This window comes from Brachycentrus maculatus, unplaced genomic scaffold (assembly GCF_059751285.1).
Source record: "Brachycentrus maculatus isolate JH-2025_06_01 unplaced genomic scaffold, ASM5975128v1 h1tg000169l, whole genome shotgun sequence".
In the NCBI taxonomy this organism is placed as follows: Eukaryota; Metazoa; Arthropoda; class Insecta; order Trichoptera; family Brachycentridae; genus Brachycentrus; species Brachycentrus maculatus.
This window is the reverse complement of record NW_028280922.1, coordinates 884,909-904,116: the sequence shown is the minus strand read 5'-3', so window position 1 is coordinate 904,116 and position 19,208 is coordinate 884,909. Positions and strand designations below refer to the sequence as shown.

Sequence of the window (19,208 nt, the reverse complement as noted above, 5' to 3'; positions counted from 1 at the left end):
ATACAAGTGATTTTTCACTTTAGTATTTATTTAATATTATTTTATATATTAAATGTTAAAATCAAGTGCCAAGTCTTTTTCAGCCGTCCTCGTTCTGTTCTCCCGCTCACATTCGCTATATATACTTTCTTAGTCATTCTCTCCTTATCCATTCAATCCGCATGTCCATACCACCTTAATGAAGTCTTCTGAATCTTTTCAATTATCCGTAGTTCAGCCTTACATTCCTTTCTAATAACTTCGTTTATAATTCTGTCATACAATGATTTTCCACACATTCGTCAGATGGAGCGCATATCAATGGCATTCACTTGGCTTTCATCCTTCCTTTGTTTAATTTTTTTTGTGAGGTCAAGGGATCTTGCATCCCTTATGTCACTGCGACCATATTAGATCTATGGTGACCTTCTACAATTTTTGTCATGTGTTTCCTCAGTCTGCAGTGTCCTGTCAAGGTCCTGATTATCTGTATATAATTAGTTTTATGTATTGTTGTTTCGTCCGCCTCCGAAGCGTAATGGTCAGCACGCTCAGCTACCGTACTGGAGGTCCCGGGTTCGATTCCCAGAGGGGGTCAAATGAATATAAGTGATTTTTTCACTCTTATATTAATTCAATATTACCTTGGACTGGTACCGGAAGCGGAGGGCTGATCACCTTTCCTTCGTGTGTTAACGATCGAGATAACACTGCGTTTATATGATGCAGTGCCCTATGCACCATTGGGGTGCGGATAAGGGTTTGAATGAATTGTTGCATCTTACATAACGACGTTTATCAAATAACTTTTGAATAATGCAATCCTTCGTCCTATTCCTATTGATAAGAACATTCTTGTCAAGTACTTTGTCGCTATTAATTAGTTTTCGGCAATCGTACGCTATACTTACATATTTTGCACTTTAATTATTTTTGTGTACCATTTTTTTAAAGAGCTTTTATAATATATTTTTTTCTTTTATGATGGCTAAGTTCGGTAGGGGACCGAACTCGTGATGTTGAGATTTGAAACATCTCGAGTGCATACGCGGTAAAATTAAACTGTTGAAAATACGAAGTAATTAGTGTTTATTATCGGCTCATTGGTTTGCGTAGGTACTTTTTGTTAGCAGTGACCCATTTACTAATCCTAGCATGCTAAAGTCACGTTCTCACGGACATTTCATTACACTTCGTGATTCCGCTACAAACCGCACGTACTTTTACTTTTTTGTTCTTAATAAGTCTAACTAGCCGAGATGTAATAAATCCGGTAGAACCCTGCTGCAGATCGTGGCGCTTTTTGCTCCATCACCGCTAGTGATGTTGTGCAACACCGCGATCAAACGAAATGATAACACACGAATTTACAGCATTTTGAGTGTGTCCAAATACTTGTTCACAAATCTGGATTATCTCCAATTAAGTGTAATTTTTTTACATTATTTCTATGTACAAAAAAATCCTGATTGGATATAATCCAGACTCGTGAACAAGTATTTGGACACACTCGAAATGTTGTAAATACATACACATACTCACACACACACTCCCACTCTTTTAATTTTTTTTATCTCCTAATGTTTTGATAGTTATTATGACATAAATGTGGAATTGTTTAATTGGCTTTATTTTTATAATCTAACTATTTTTGTTAATGTAATGTTATGTTTTTTATTGTTGATGCAACTTTTTTTATTAAATACTTTTTTAAATGTAAAGCTGTGCAACTCCCGAACAAATAAAATAAAATAAATACAGGCGCAGTGGCGTAGTTGGGTAGACGCTCGACTGCGAAACTGATTCCCGTCAGTTGCAAAATGAATTCGACAAACATTTATTTTCAATTGGTCTGGGTGTTTGTAATGTATTTTTCACATTTACCTTCCCTATCCTGACTATCCTACCTGCCTCTAAAAGCAGATGCTTTGCGGATTTTTCCTTTGAATAAATAAAAAAAATAAAAAATAACTGGTCAAAAATAATATGTATAATATGTATAATAAGTATAAGCTAAAATGAATTGAAAATCATGTTTTCAAGCGTTTCTCGTGTATGTGAATATAAACCAGGATTCGGACCTCGTATACAAATTAGAGAATTTTTGCTTAGTTAAAAGATTGCCTCATCTTACCACAGATGTCTCTCGTGAAGTCTACCGAATTCGAGAACTGTGTTTTGAGTTTAATCAACATATCTAGAAGTTCCAAGAAAGGCGAGTGTTTTTGCCTAGAATTTTCACTCATGAACTACATGAAATTATAGTAACTACAAACATAAAGAGTAAAATCCACTCACACGTAGACATAAGCTATAAAACTTAAATAGTTGAGGCCTAAGTAGGGCCATGATAAGCGGTGTTGCATAAGCCGTAGCTAGATTTCAGAGTCACTTGGACGTTAGGTTTTTTTTTTAAGTTATAAGAATTTGAATAGTGTGGTTGTCAATCGTGGGTAGAATTGGTGAATGTCACACGTGTGTTAAGTGATCACTTAAAGCAGCCAGCCTTTGACGGTTGTAAGCCCTGTAAATACCCAGACGTCCATATACTAAAACATTCGAATTTATTTAGCGTCGCGTAAAGTGTCTGGCTGGTCCATTAGTTTCGGACATTTAGTGCGCATTGGTCGAGCGTAAGAGCGCTTGTGCACTACAGGAATTTAACCTTCCGGCAGTTTATTTGTATTTTTATTAAATAAAAGTGACTACGACTGTTTAGCGTGATCAAATTTACGCTCACCGTGATCATGCACCGATCGAGCGCACCGATCCGAAGAAAGAAATACAAAAGCACAAGCCAATCCAAGCCCATTATCCGTTTTACCATGCTAACTGAAGTGCCGGACGGTAAAATTCTGTGTAGTTCACATAAGCCCTAATGCGGCAGAACGCCAATTATCCGTCTGATTGCGGAAAATTACGATTAATTCAGCTTTGGGTTTTTTGATCACTAAAATCTAAAGGCGCTGAGAGTTATTTTTTGGGTTATTATGCTCTGTATCATTAGCACCTGTCGATATTTCCGGACGCATTGCAGTTCCCGTACATTATTTCCTTAATATGGCTGGTAACCTTTTATTTAATAATTGAATAAAAAACCGATATCATTATACTTTAAAATGTAATATCTTCACGTGAAAAATGCTACATCTCTGATACCTTAAAGCAACGTCAGAAACATTACTGTCTCACTAACATATCGCTCACTCCTTTCAAGAACGTCATAAATAAAAAATCAATAATTTTCAGTTGTGCATGTTTTCGGAATGTCCATAAAATGTACTATATCCCAGCAAAAGCGGCATATTTTAAACTTAATATTTACTTGCTACAGGGCAGAAAGTGTTGTTTTTGCATTTTGAAGAAAAGGTATCGTTTAATTAATTTTTTTTTTAAATACTAAATATTTTTCAAATGGAGAAAAAACCTTCAGGTTTACCTAAAAAGATCTGTTGCACAGTAAAAAGTTCAAAAAGTGGCTTGATATTTATTTTTAATACATTGTATTTTATTTTTAAACTTTAAAAACGTTCTCCTGAAAAATCAAGTTTTTTGATTCGTGACGTTCTTGTAAGGAGTGAGCGATATGTATGTCATGTACGTTAGTGTATAATAACTCGCCCAAACTTAAGGCCCGATATACAGTAAATCGTAACATCATTTTCTTTAAACCCAGGAAACATTTAAAGTGATTTTTTTTGTTTTTTAGAGTATACATACTTAAGTATATAGAAAAAATAGTTTTATGTATTTTTTAACTCATTAGCTTTAAATAACTCTTTTCATTAAAAAACCCTTTAATTATTTCGAAGAAAAACTTACATTTTCAATGCAAAAACGGTGTTTCAAGAAAAAAACAATTACGTAAAATGTTACCTGGATTTAGAGAAAAATTAGTTGCGACTTCACGAAGACTGGGCCTTAAGTAGAAAATAACATGTGGGACATTAGGTAGTTCATATATTGTAAACGTAATCGGAACATTGTTCAAGTTCAGTTAATATGTAGGTATCATGTTATATTCAAGAAAAAATGGTTTGATCGAAATCTACAAGAGACAGTCGTATAAATTAATACCGAGGAAATGTCAATCAAAATAATGATTTCTCATATTTGGAGTATTAATGTGCGTAATTACTTCTAAGTGCTCTACATTTTGTGGTTTCAGTTTTTATATGTTCGTACAGAAAAAAAACAAGGTAGGTACTCTTGGATATTCAATACAATTGCCCATTTTACTGGAGTAGCTAAAAAATCATTGTATGACAGAATTTAAAACGAAGATATAAGAAAGGAATGTAAGGCTGAACAAGGAATAATTGAAAATATTAGGAAGAGTTCTTTACGGTGGGACATGGACATGTGGAGCGAATGGATAAGGAGAGAATGACCAAGAAAATATATGTGGCGAATGTGAGTGGGAAAACAGAACGAGGACGACAGAAAAAGACTCAGCACGATCAGATCAATCAGAACCTAAAATCTGGTGGTGTCAAAAGTCTGCTTAACCGGAGGGCATGTATGATTAGGTGTATGGATGTGAAGGAGGCGAGGAGTATATGTCAGGACAGAAGGGTGTGGCGTTCCATACTTTCTGCCTACCCCTACGGGGAACGGCGTGATAGTAGTAGTAGTAGCTGAAATACATGAAATGCATTTAATAATTGATTAAAATAATACTTTGGCCTTGTGGCCAGAGTTGCTATTTTAGGATCGGTACTTGATTAGTACGTATAACATCTATTTTTAAAACCGAAAGTATAGAAATATGAAAAAATAATATAAAACATTTACTAGTTTTGCCTATTGGTTATAATCATACTTCCTTTCAATTGTATTTTCAATATTAAAATCAAACACTGATTTTTAGGGTTTTCTAAGTTGTACACTTTATTTGTTTAAATATATTAAAATAAACAATAAAATTCGTGACAATCGTTTCGCCTTGTCAGAGCATTATCAAACAACTGTCATTTTAATCAATAATATTTTAACTAAAAATTATGCATTTCTATAAATTAAACGCCAAATCAATAAATATATCCTTTAAATCTTTGAAAAATCAACCATGTAGACTAATTTCATAGAATCAAAATCTGTTTGAATTTAAATCTCGCAATAATTTTTAAGTAATTTTCCTCAAAGGCCACACAATAAAATGCAAAAAATCTGAAAAATAAATCATGAATAAGTAAGAATAATCTGGTAAAATTGAAACAAGCTGCAACAAGAAAAAAAGATTTCGGCGTCTCTCAGTATTAATTTATTATTAGATTAAAACCAATATTTTTAGCTTTTCCACTTTTTTATTTGACCAGCGACCGGGTTTCGTCGTTACTGACATCATCAGACTCTCTCAGTATGTAAAATAATCCAGTAAGGATCTTGCATACATATTAATAAAACGGTCTCTGCATAATAAAAGCTTGTTTAAACCAACCATAGAAGGCTTCCGTGAACTCGAACATGAGATTAATGATAGTTCCAAAAATTTAAGCAGCGTGGTTGCCAATCATGGGTGGAGTGGTGAATGTTACACGTGTGTAAAATGGTCATTTGACCAATCCCTAGAGGTCATAAGCTCTGTAAATACCCAGACTTCCATATTCTTCTTAAACTATGTGGATATGTAATTTTTTTTTTACTAACCAATGACGCACGTGTTTTATGTTGCATTCACGTTTACGTGTTATGTAGTTTTTTTTTAAATAGGTTTATTAATACACCTACTATTTTAATGAATTGTAATAAAACAAATTGATTTCTAGAAAAAAGCAACTGCGCAGATATACAAAATAATTTATTGGGCAAAAAAAGTACTTATAAATACGTATCACTATGTACAAGTCAAAAGTACGTGATTCCATTAGTGGTTCATTAGCAACACCTCGGGAGCCTTGAGAAATACAAAGTGTATGATTATGATTGAATGTCTATCATAATGCAGAATTATGAAGGCCCACTGAAGTATGAAATACCTAATTTACGATAATATTGTGACTTTTAGGCGGCTGTGCAAACACGAAAGCAGTTAAAAATGGCAAATTACCCTATAATCCACCGCTTATTCAACACCATAAAAATAACACGTCAACCGAATTTCGTTAATGTGACGATTTTTGCATGTATGTATTTTGGTTATACGAATTAGATGTTTCTTTAACACCCAGTATTTGTTAATTAAGTTGCAACTTATTTTTTTCTAAATCCAGGTAATATTTTACTTAATTTATTTTTTCTTAAAACACCGTTTTTGCATTGATTTAAAAAAATCATATGGTTTTGAAAAGAAAACAGTTATTGAAAGGTAAGCAGTAAAAAACAATTTATAAAAATATTTTTTCCGGATATATATATTCTAAAAAATCCAATATACATTATTTTAAAATAAAATTGGGCGTGAAAAGACATATGACCTCTCGGTGATTGCCGGGCAAATGAAGTGACTTAACGAATACTAGGCTTTATTGTGAAAATTTTTGCATGTATGTATTTTAGCTTTACGAAATAGATGTTTCTTTAATGGAGATTCAATAGGTTTGTTTTCAATAAAAAGTAAAAATATTTTTTAATGAATTTTAGTTTTTATATGGTATATTACTCAAATTAAATATCGTGGGTATACTGACAAAAAACGTTAACTCGAAAATATGCAATTTTGACTTAATGATGGAAAATATAAAGTTTTCAAACTGGCAAAATACACTAAACAGTTTGAAATGTCATATTCATGTGGTTTTAAAAGTAAATTAAACTTTATGTTTTATGGCGGGTATTTTATTCAGGCTAAAAGCTTTAAACAACACGGATTATTCATATAGGGATTTAAGAGTTTTTGCCAGTATACCCACGATATAATGTATGTAACGGAATGTATATAATATATTGACTCGTTCCCAGAAATATTTACATTTTTAGAAACCGTTTTGTTTTAGTAAAATTCCTCAGAATAAACACTACTCTCCTGATCTGCGAAATTTTGTACTTCGGAGCGATCGAAGGATATCCATTTAAAATTAAAAAAATTCTAGTAAATTATCATCGGTCCCTATAACCCTGCGTGCTTAAAATTGACATAAACGCAACCCCAATCGTTATGTTAAACAAGCTATCGTACGATAACAAGAATACATTAGATTTTTTTTAAATATAATTGTTGCATTTTCTCTGTGCTTTCGATCGCTTGATAGTGGCTTTTAATTTGGTTAATTAACGTGTTTTTTTTTTGCCTAGTATTAGATGAACAAGTATCGCTTTATTCCCTGAAATTGTCCAACACTCGCTAATAATACCTATAAAAAAATTGCGTAAAATTTTTGGTGGCATTCATCTCATAAATACGCGTTCATTTGCTAGATCTACACTAAATATTTTGTACTAATCTTTACGTTTCTGTAGTTAACTATAATTGTTTTACATATCGCTCACTCCTTTCAAGAACGTCATAAATCAAAAAACTTGATTTTTCAGGAGAACGTTTTTAAAGTATAAAAATATAATACAATGTATTAAAAATAAATATCAAGCCACTTATTGAACATTTTACTGTGCAACAGATCTTTTTAGGTAAAACCTGATAGTTTTTTCTCCATTTGAAAAATATTTAATTTATTTAAAAAAAAAATTAAACAATACCTTTTCTTCAAAATGCAAAAACAACACTTTCTGCCCTGTAGCGGGTGAATATTGAGTTAAAAATATGCCACTTTTGCTGGGATATAGTACATTTTATGGGCATTCCGAAACCATGCACAACTGAAAATTGACGATTTTTGATTTATGACGTTCTTGAAAGGAGTGAGCGATATGTTGCTGTTGTTAACCCAAATTTTAAAAAAATGTATATAAGTAAGTATATACATATTATTCGCTGGCTTGTAATGAAATGGTAGAAAGCTTTTCTTGATGTTTTAATCTCGCTTTTTCAGTACATATTTATATCCGGCTGTCGCGTCGGCGTCGGTTGCATACTAAAAAAACATCAAATCACCACCGATGCCGGTTAAACCTGATACCGGATTGCAACCGGATTTCCGTTGCATCTCTAATAAAGTCTGTTAAAGCGAATGTAACCTTACCGGGAACCTCCGTGCCCAAGGTTACGTTTTATTAACTGGTAATAAAATACAAGATTCTACTACTTAACCAATACATTCGTGATTTCGCCATAAATTACATTATGTACTTACCATACATAAAATAATGTTCACATAGAATCTTCTTCTTCGATATTATTCGCACCCAAATGTGCATAGGGCACCACATCGGATTGTCGCGGTGTTTACTCGATCGTTTATTATACGAGAGCAGAGTGATCAGTCCTATGCTTCGGATCCGAGAGGAATGGAATATATTTAAAAGGTTGTAACTGCAAATGGGAGATTAATGGAGAAAAAATGTTAGTAGGAAGAGAACGAAAGCAATGGCTAGGGGACTCGAGATTGCTTACCCACACTCGTTATAGTTTGTGTAAGTTAGACACTGCACTGTGAACGATCTATTTTTTTTTCTTAAATCGGCCTCTTTGACTAACTGAGGTTGAACGCCCTCTTGGATATTTTTTTCCACTTTTGTTTTAGTTGACCTGTGACCGGATTTTGTGACGGAGTCGTTACCGTCATCATCACTCTGATGATGTTGGAAACGATGAAACCCATTGTCATTGGTCATATTAAATAAAAGTGGAAAAAATGTATACACTTGAGTCTCTTTTTATGCGATAGGTTCGTTCCACGGGGAGTGGCATAAAAAAAGACTTGAACTACATAAAAACTGGGGGATGGGTTTCATTATTTTCAAAAACCGCATAACTTCAAATCAATACGATAGAATGTACCAAAAATCGCATAAAAGAAGTTTATAAAAAATCATAAAAATAAAAACAGAAGAACTTTTTCCTTAATTAAATATACACAAATGGGAAATCGTTTTTGAGATAAATTTTCAATCCAAATTACAAGTGCTTTTTCTGTTTTTTTTTTTCCAATAAAGTATCTCTTGAATACGATGTCTGATTTGAGCTTACCTTGCGCCAGTGACACAATCACACTTTAATTGTTGTAACCTGCAGTAGTCTAATTTTTTAATATTTTTTTATGTGAATTCGCATAAAAAAAAGACTTGAACTACATACAAAAATAACGGATAGGTTCCATTACATTTGAAAACTGCAAAAAAAACTGACCCAAGTGTATAAGTATGTACAAAAGAAGTTTTATTATATAAAATGCAGAGTTCCACCATGAAATATCGATAGAAAATTAAAAACGGTACCTTAAAGACGACTTAATTTTTTTCTCTTTGTGGAGTGTTATTTCCGATTTTGTTGTTGTGAAGGTGTTTTAATATTTTTTATCATTGTTTTATTGCTCACATGTTCAGCAGTGCCAACAGGAGCGATAACAACGGAACAATCATCACTGCCTTGGTAATCAACGTAAAAACATACTCATTTGTTTTATTTTTTGGACAAACAGGTACAATAATGATCATTTCTGTAATAATTGTCTAAAAATGCATAAGTATACAACTAACTGATAAGGTGCGTAAAGAAATTATCATTATAATAAACAAAAACAAAACGCCATGGTCCAAAGCCAGTCGGTAATACAAAGTCTGTAATCAACGTTAATGGATAAAACAGTTTTCTGTATTTATTTGCAAAACTGTCAACAGAGGAAAAATACGTACCATTTTCCATTAAACATGTTTATCATTTTTGTTTGATTTGATTGCTACTAAGTTCATAATTTTATTAAGTTGTTCAAAATTTATATTATTGCTACATTTTATTAGAACTCGTTGGAAATTATTGTTTGTTTGAAAGCAGATTTCTTCTGTAGTTACAGAAATAGTCGCTAGGGTTAATGAATCTATTTTCACGTTCTTTCGGTAGATGGCAGTACATTTCAATGAACATGTAAAAAATATTCATTGTTATTTTTCAACAAAGGATAACCAACTTGCGATTCGTATAATTTGTAGATTCTATTTATTCTTGTAATTAAAAAGTGAATTTTTACCTTTTAAAAATAAGTTTATCATTATTTCTCATTTAAACACTGAGCAATATATTTATCCTTCCTACCGCCGATATTACCAATCGTAAATAAAATTTAAAAAAACCCTTAATTAACTGGTTTTCGTGGATCACTTTACACATTGTGTAACATTCAACATTCTATCCATGATTAACAACCAAATTACTTTAATTTCAATTAGTATACAAATCGCAAGTGACATTATACAACGTTTCTTCCAGAATAAATTTCATATGCGACATCTATGGTTTAAATTTGTAAGTTTTTGAAAAAATGTTAGACGAGACCTTGTCAAATACACGCAAGATTATTTCCGAACTATTTCACATACTTGGGAAACCCCGAAAAATTTCATTTTCAATCTTATTATACTTATTATTCAGACCGGTTATTTTTGTGAGCCAAGTGGAGCAAATCTAACATTTGTGAACAATAATTTGGGTACTCTGAAAATATATTGAGAAATATATTAGAAACAAACATATCCTAAAGATATAAAAATAATTTTAAAATACCCGAATGCATCACAAAACAGTACCAACAAAATCACGTATACTTAGGAATAAAAAAATCGACAGCCTCCCTTTAGAAATTAAAAATATAAAAGACACAAACACTAAAAAAAAAATAAAATGTAACTTTGTGTAACTTGTTTTAAAATCACTATAAATATTTTATTAAAACTTAATTATAATGTCTACCGATTTCGAAGCTAACCGCTTCTTTATCGGACTGATTAATTCATTATTCAGTCTTGATAAAGAAGCGGTTAGGTTCGAAAACAGTAGACATTGTAATTAAGTTATGATAAAATATTTATAGTGATTTTACAACAAAGCTACATTTTAATTATAAAATGGAAAATCACAATGTTAGTGCTTCAAATATAAATCATACTAAAAAATAAACTTAACAAACACGATAAACATATTATATACAGACTATACAATAGAAAACTAAACAAGACAACTCCCTTACTCCGCATAAAAAATATATGTTCCCTAGTAATATATTTTTGACATGATACTATCAACAAAAAAAAAGAAAAACGTCCTCTCCAAGCACAAGAGCTCAGTCTCTTTATTAAAAAGGATCAGCGCAACTAAAATAATAAGTTCATTAATTGATTCGGCAGTCCCTTTGTGGTAAAATCTATCCATTTTTAATTAATGTATTACTTAGTAAATTCCACTTTTTCTTAAAATCTACTGTGACACGTGTTTCGATGCATTCCGCATCGGTGTTTGAAAATGATGCGGAATACATCGAAACACGTGTCACAGTAGATTTTAAGATAAAGTGGTACTTACATTAATTAAAAATAAAATAATAAGATTGTATTTAGTAGAAATGTATAGAAATAAAAATAAATGCATAAAAAATTAACTGTATTGAAAATAAAAAAAAAAATAAAAAAATCAAATAATTTGTTGGAGAGATAGATGTATTTGTGCAAGTCTCGAGTCTTCAAGCAGGCATGTTGGACGAATAGCGAAGTTTTTCCCGTGAATACGCAAACGTCGAGACCCGTACCTCTACCTATGGCCTAAGCCTGCGATCTGTGCATTCCGCCGTCCACGGTTCGCGACGTCTGTTTCTCTTTCACCGCATCCGGGTTCTTTGAACGACTGTCGAACCATTCGGCGTTCCGTCCAGAGGTTCGTGCCGCCAGTAGAATATATATACGAGTATACCCAGACAGCTAGACTTGCCGATGACATTATGTTCCCAGTAATCCGTGGGGCATGCAAAGCCCGAATATTTTTTTACCGTTATATAATTACTATTATCATTGTATGTACGCAAAGACGGTACAGTACGCGATATAGCGCCGTATTTTTGTTACGTAACTATATACATTTATTAAAGTATTTTCACTATCTTGTAATTTTAGTCTCCTACTTTCTTAACAGCATAATAAATTAATCGATGTGAATGATCGATTATCAAATAATATAATTGTTTATTCGATTAATATTATGACTTCTGTTTTATTAATATTGTGATAGAATGGAGCATAGAAATTGATCTTAAGAATACATCAATTATATCAATTCGTATTTTATATATCGCTCACTCCTTTCAACAACGTCATATATCAAAAATCGACAATTTTCAATTGTGCATGTTTTCGGAATGTCCAGAAAATGTACTATATTCCAGCAAAAGCGGCATATTTTAAACTTAATATTTACCCGCTACAGGGTAGAAAGTGTTGTTTTTGTATTTTTTTAAAATATACTAAATATTTTTCAAATGGAGAAAAAACCTTCAGGTTTGGTTTTACTAAAAAAGATCTGTTGCACAGTAAAAAGTTAAATAAGTGGCTTGATATTTATTTTTAATACATATTATTATATTTGTTAAATTTTTAAACTTTAAAAACGTTCTCCTGAAAAAACAAGTTTTTTCATTTATGACGTTCTTGAAAGGAGTGAGCGATATACATATCGCTCACTCCTTTCAAGAACGTCATAAATCAAAAAGCTTGATTTTTCAGGAGGACGTTTTTAAAGTTTCAAAATATAATACAATGTATTAAAAATAAATATCAAGTGACTTATTGATCTTTTTACTGTGCATCAGATCTTTTTAGGTAAAACCTAAAGGTTTTTTCTCCATTTGAAAAATATTTAGTATTTTTTTAAAAATAATTAAACAATACATTTTCTTCAAATTCAAAAACAACACTTTATGCCCTGTAGCGGGTTAATGTTAAGTTAAAAATATGTCTCTTTTTTTGGGATATAGTACATTTTCTGGGCATTCCGAAAACATGAACATTTGAAAATTGACGATTTTTGATTTATGACGTTCTTGAAAGGAGTGAGCGATATGTATGTCTTTAAAATTTCGTAAAAAAATTATAAAAATTTTAAGACACACGTCTTTAAAATTTCGTAAACATGACTAAATATGCTGCGTTTACAATGATTTTAAGCACGTGGGATACATAGTGACAGTAATTTGAGATTTTTTAAACAATAATGTGGGGTGCGAGGATCGGCCTAATTTATTCCGTGGACTTTTTGACACTATATGAAGTTTAACAGGATCCGTGATTACAGATTATGTTTTCTTATTTATTTAATACAGTGACAGTCTTATATAATATTATACTTGTGGACATCTACCGAAATATCGTCGGCAAAATTGCAATACGACCTATCTAGAACAAAAATTTGTAACGACTACAATTGCAAAAACATATTTAAAGCATTAGTATTGTGATTAGATATTTAAATATAATATTAGTTACGTCTTATGCCTATATAAGCCTCTTGACCAATACAGCATCAGCATGCAAATAACACTTTACAACACAACTACACCTCGATTCGCACACCTGCACAAAATGCTAATCACATGCATTATTAATCAGTCAGGTATATGGATGTATTATGTTATATGCATGCTGTCGTAGTGATTATCTTGACGTAGAGACGGGTACGTCTCGAAAACGGTACCTAAACAAAATACAAAAATGTAACTATGGTGTAAATAGTAGTTAAAAAGCTAATGCAACCAACATTTCGTAATTTTGTCCATAATATAAAACGGAATTTCTCATTCCGATTATTGCTTTTGAAGATAGTTAGCATTTCAATATCACACACACATGGCCTAATTCCTTATCATAGAACGTTTTTACAACCGCTACCTTGGATAACTCGTGTGTGTTACATATGTAGATTCTGGTAGGTACGCGTACTTGCCCATATTTAAATAAATATTTGAACACATCAGGTGTTTATTGGCAAACTGTAAACCTATCGACTTTCATATCAGCGTGTGTGATACCTTATCTCACATACATAATATTATTATCATGTTTTACACAGGTAAAAATCATCGCGAGCTTCATTCTCACATTACGTCATTTTAAAAGAAAACAATAAAAACAATGCTACTGCGTAAATGAACATTGAAACAGCTGTTGTATACTGTTTTTAAATACACAAATAAATAATAATAATAACAAATATGATCAATTTAAATAGCGCTGTTTTTGTGACTAATCACCTCAATGCTCAGTTCATTTTGAAAAGTTTTTTTAGAAAACACTAGTTGTACCACTACCATTCCATCATCAGGTCATCTGAAGATTACAGTTGACCTGATGATGGAGTTTTTAAGTGGTATTACACATAGTGAACGATGAATGCTAAGGATAGTGTTATATTGCTGTACCACAAAGTTAACAATGCTTTTAATATTCAAAATACTTTATTTATTTTACGAAATGGCACTTTATAAATTATTCAAAATTATTATTATTATTTTTATAAACGCAACCCAATTCGTTATGTTTTACGATGTTTCCAACGACAGTAAGTAGAATTTTGGAAAACTACGTTTCCTTTCGCTCGTTTAAAAAACGTTAATTTGTCATTCGATTTTGATATATATATATATATATATATATATATATATATATATATATATATATATATATATATATATATATATATATATATAGATATAAACATATATAGATATATATATATATATATATATATATATATATATATATATATATATATATATATATATATATATATACATATATATATAGTTTTCTACAAACTAAGGCATACATTCTATAGCGTAACTCCTTTCTTAGTCTAAACAATTTTATAAGTACCGTTTGTCGGTTGGTTCCTTCTGAAGCCTTACGTTTTCACACCATATGGCTTGAAGTTCGTTTAACTTTTACCCGACAGAAACCTGAGAATATCTTCATCCGATAACGGCTCGTCAAAGTTTAACAGATACTGGACAAAATATATTAAATTTCTTTGATAGTTTTCCTTCCGCTTTCCACATGGTTACCCGACACCGAGGTCAAATTACTAAACCTCCCGCGCCTTGCCGCTCTGCGCCATTGTGTGAAGCCAAGTTAACAGGTTAGGCGTTGCAAATTTAATACGGTGCTGTAATTCTAGCTTAGTGCACCTTCTGTCACACTGACAGCTGGTTACAGGTAAACATGTCCGCATTAAGGTGACCATGCACGGTTTAATAATCTTAAATAATCAATTAATAAAATTATTGCGTCTTTACAATAATTATATTTATAAAGCTGTGTCGTTATTGGTGTGATCAAAATACTAAAATTTTTCACAAATCATCATAGATGAAGAAGAATATGGAAGTCTGGGTATTTGCAGGGCTTGTGACCTGTCAAAGGTTGATTAGGTGATCATTTAAAATATCTGCAACATTCACCATTCTACCCATGATTGATAACCACACTTTTAAAATTTTTGGAGCTCCTATATATATTGATCAATCTCATGACATAGTAAGAACCTACATGTGAGACATAAAAACGATCTCCTGAAAATTCATTTTTTTTTATATATGACGTTTTTGAAAGGAGTGAGCGATATGTCAAATGAATATGATTTTTTTATTTTTTGTAACATTTTACAATTTTCGATACGAGTGTGGTCACTCATCCGGCAGTGAGACAAAACTAACTGCCCGTAACACGATACGGTTATAATATGGCGTAATACTAGTACGCAGACGAGGGGAAAAGGTGACTTGTCTCTTGCTCCCAATTCTTTAGTTATCTGGAAAATTTAGGCACACATACATTTAACAACATTTTGATTGTGTCCAAATACTTGTTCACAAATCTGGATTGTCTCCAATTATAGGAGTTGTTTCATATTCTTTTTTGACATAAAATAAATATAAAAAGGATATTTTCTGGCGTTTCTCATGTATGTGATTATAATCCAGGATTCGGACCTCACATACAAATATAAGAGTTTAGGCTCAATAAAAAAGCTTCATCTTTGATGAGATGTCAAAAAATAATATGAAAATAACTCCTGTAATTCGAGATAATCCAGATTTTGTGAACAAGTATTTTTACACACTCAAAATGTTGTCAAAGAGTTTCTGCTTAGTAAAAAGTTTCTTTGCATCTCACAAATAGATGTCTCTATTGAAGTTTTAGTGATTCAAGAACAAGGTTTCTAAATTGGTTCACATATATAGAACTTTCAAGAATTTGAATGGTGTGGTTGTCAACAATGGGTAGAATCGGTGAATGTTACACGTGTGTAATGTGATCACTGAAACCAGCCTATGATGGTCGTCAGCCCCGTAAATGCCCAGACTTCCATATTCTTCTTCATCATTGATGAGATGTCAAAAAATAATATGAAAATAATTCCCGTAATTGGAGATAATCCAGATTTTGTGAACAAGTATTTGGACACACTCAAAATGTTGTAAATATCGATAATGCTTATCTTAATTTTACGGGGTCCGGAGAAGCCCGCCTTCCTCTTCGTGTATTTTCCAACCGCAAAACGCCATGACGTTTAGCTTAAACACCATCAGGTGACTTCGGGTTCACGACGTCCAACTCCATTTCCATTCTCTGAGTGACTAAAAAGCTCAGTCATCAACCTTTTGGTCTCGGCTCCTCCACAGACTCCCACAAAACAATGCCACTGCGTCGAAACAACGCGTTCAAATTTAGCTCCAATTTAAAAATTACGCGTAAATAATATAACTTTTTTATTTGTTCGAGTGCTTAAGATTTTGCTGGATAGTTAATGTATAAGGTTTTTGTGCTAGACGACCCTGGATTTGGTGATTTACTTTACCGTGACCGGAAGCTTCGCCGCAGAAACGCAAGAAAAGAAGAAAAAATATACTGTTTTGCAACGCTTTAATTTGATTTTGATTTTTTTTATTTTTCACAATAATTACTTGACGTACAAATTTGTGCTTCAGGGGAGTATTTTCAAATATGTCAATTTTGCAATAAATTATTTTTACCAATAATATTTATAAATCGAAAAATAATTAGATACCGAGAATCAAATTTCATTACCGTAATACTATTACTACGTATCTCTTATGATTTTACAGTTTTCATAAAATGAATATAAATAAAAATAAAAATTAAAATTAAAATTAATTAATTGAAAATAAAAATTATAGATTTTGAAAAGTCGATAAATTTATAATGGTGGTTTAAAATTATTCGTACAATTTTTTCATCTAATTTTGTAAATACATTGAATTTGTAAATAAAAACATACACATAAATATGACAATATTAGGCTACGATGTCTCTTCCTTAAATCTACCTCTTCAATAATACGTTATTGGGCACTCAATCGAATTGCTGCAGCGGTGTATTAATCGTAATTTCGAAGATTCAAACAATTCATAACATTCGCACTGCGGATATGTTGCCATATTTTTAGAAAGCAATCTCGTCGGGTATTCTCACTACAAGACGTTTTTCTTCTCCTTATAACTCTTATTTTAAGTCAATGGTGCATAGGGCACCAGTTCCACGTAATATTTAGTCGATTATCAGTTTTATGAAGGTAATTTTTAATTTAAAAATTACTGGAAAAATTATATTATATTTATTTTACCGAATCGAACCCGGGATACCCAGCACGGTTGCCAAACGCGATAACCATTATTCGTACTTTGGAGGCGGACTTGAATTGAATACATATTACAATTACTTATTTGTATTCAAGTCATAAAAATATAAGCCATTTTTTTGTCGTCACCTAAATAGGATCTCGAATATTGATCTCAGCCTTAAAATAATAATTCTAATCAATATTTGCCTCTGGTATTTCTGATGTGGGATATGTCAGGCAACTTTAGTATCGAGCGTAATGCTTGTCGATTTTTTTAATGTTTATTTCTCTCATTAAAATTCATGTCCAACTCAAGGTTGATATGTAATTAAATTCAGCGATAAAAATTTAGACGTTTAATTAGATCTTGATAAATGCATTAGATAAATATGGATTGTTGTTTTAGGTATGACGATCATTATCTAGAATTTAAAATAATATCTAACATTAACTTCAATCGTTAACGTTTTCTATCACAAAGACATATGCCTGTAGTAGATGTCCCCATGAATATGCCATAGCCGACCATCCTACCCGATCCTCTTCCAAAGCTAATCAGATAAAATAAAAATAAACTTTTAACCACTCGAGTAGTAGGTATTAATGAAAAGGTTGTACTCCGCAGAGTGAGTTTTATTTATACACTTTTTTATTTGTTTTAAAACAAATTTTTATGTTGAATATCAACATTTTAAACATATCGCTCACTCCTTTCAACAACGTAATTTATCAAAAAACTTGATTTTTCAGGAGATCGTTTTTAAAGTTTAAAAATATAATACAATGTTTTAAAAATAAATATCTAGCCACTTATTGAACTTTTTACTGTGCAACATATATTTTTAGGTAAAACCTAGGTTTTTCTCCATTTAAAAAATATTTAGTATATTTAAAAAAAATAATTAAACAATACTTTTTCTTCAAAATGCAAAAACAACACTTTCTGCCCTGTAACGGGTAAATATGAAGTTATAAATATGCCGCTTTTGCTGGGATATAGTACATTTTATGGGCATTCCAAAAACATGCACAACTGAAAATTGACGATTTATGATATATGACGTTGTTGAAAGGAGAGAGCGATATGTCACACACATAATCAATAAATTTGTCAATTTGATAAAACCATTACGCCCCAATATTGAGGCCACATGCTAGCTATGGCAATATAAGTGAATAAAAGTCTACAACATAAGCAAGGCAAATAATTACTGCAGCTTAAATATAACAAATCTACTACAATTTATGGGCGTTCGCTTTGTATTTTTTTATATATATGCATACATTCTATATCCTTCCTACTCTAACTCTAAACACGCCTCTAATAAAAAGGATTTGCCGGTTAGTCCTTTAAATAAATAAGGATATCATGGGTGCGTATCATCAAGACAACTCAACTGGACAGACCTTGGGGTTGGACAGATGTTCACAGGGACCAGTACAATGCCATGATGGATGCAAAATAAAAAGAAAGATTACAGGGAGTGATCGCGTTAAAAAAAATACTACATTTTGAGTGTGTCCAAATACTTGTTCACAAAATCTGGATTATCTCCAATTACAGGAGTTATTTTCATATTATTATGAAAATAACTCCTTTAATTGGAGATAATCCAGATTTTGTGAACAAGTATTTGGACACACTAATAATGTTTCAAATAAATTATCTGGTCAAATTATAAGCTTATATAATAAAAATGAAAATAATATTTTCATATGTGTGTGATTATAATCCAGGATTCGGACCTCACATACTAATAAAAGAGTTTCTGCTGAA

The 19,208-nt window shown here is 31.7% G+C and overlaps 1 protein-coding gene and 1 long non-coding RNA gene across 4 annotated transcripts in view; one reads left to right on the top strand and one right to left on the bottom strand.

Annotated features, from left to right (window-relative positions):
• The window catches only part of btsz (bitesize), a 129,072-nt gene that overhangs the window by 40,342 nt on the left and 69,522 nt on the right, over window positions 1–19,208 (top strand). The window lies entirely within an intron of this gene.
• LOC148308341 (uncharacterized) lies at window positions 4,859–9,569 on the bottom strand. The gene is made up of 3 exons (XR_015837694.1): window positions 9,253–9,569; window positions 8,169–8,347; window positions 4,859–5,148 (listed from the first exon to the last, which is right to left on the bottom strand). It is a non-coding gene; the product is annotated as an uncharacterized LOC148308341 (long non-coding RNA).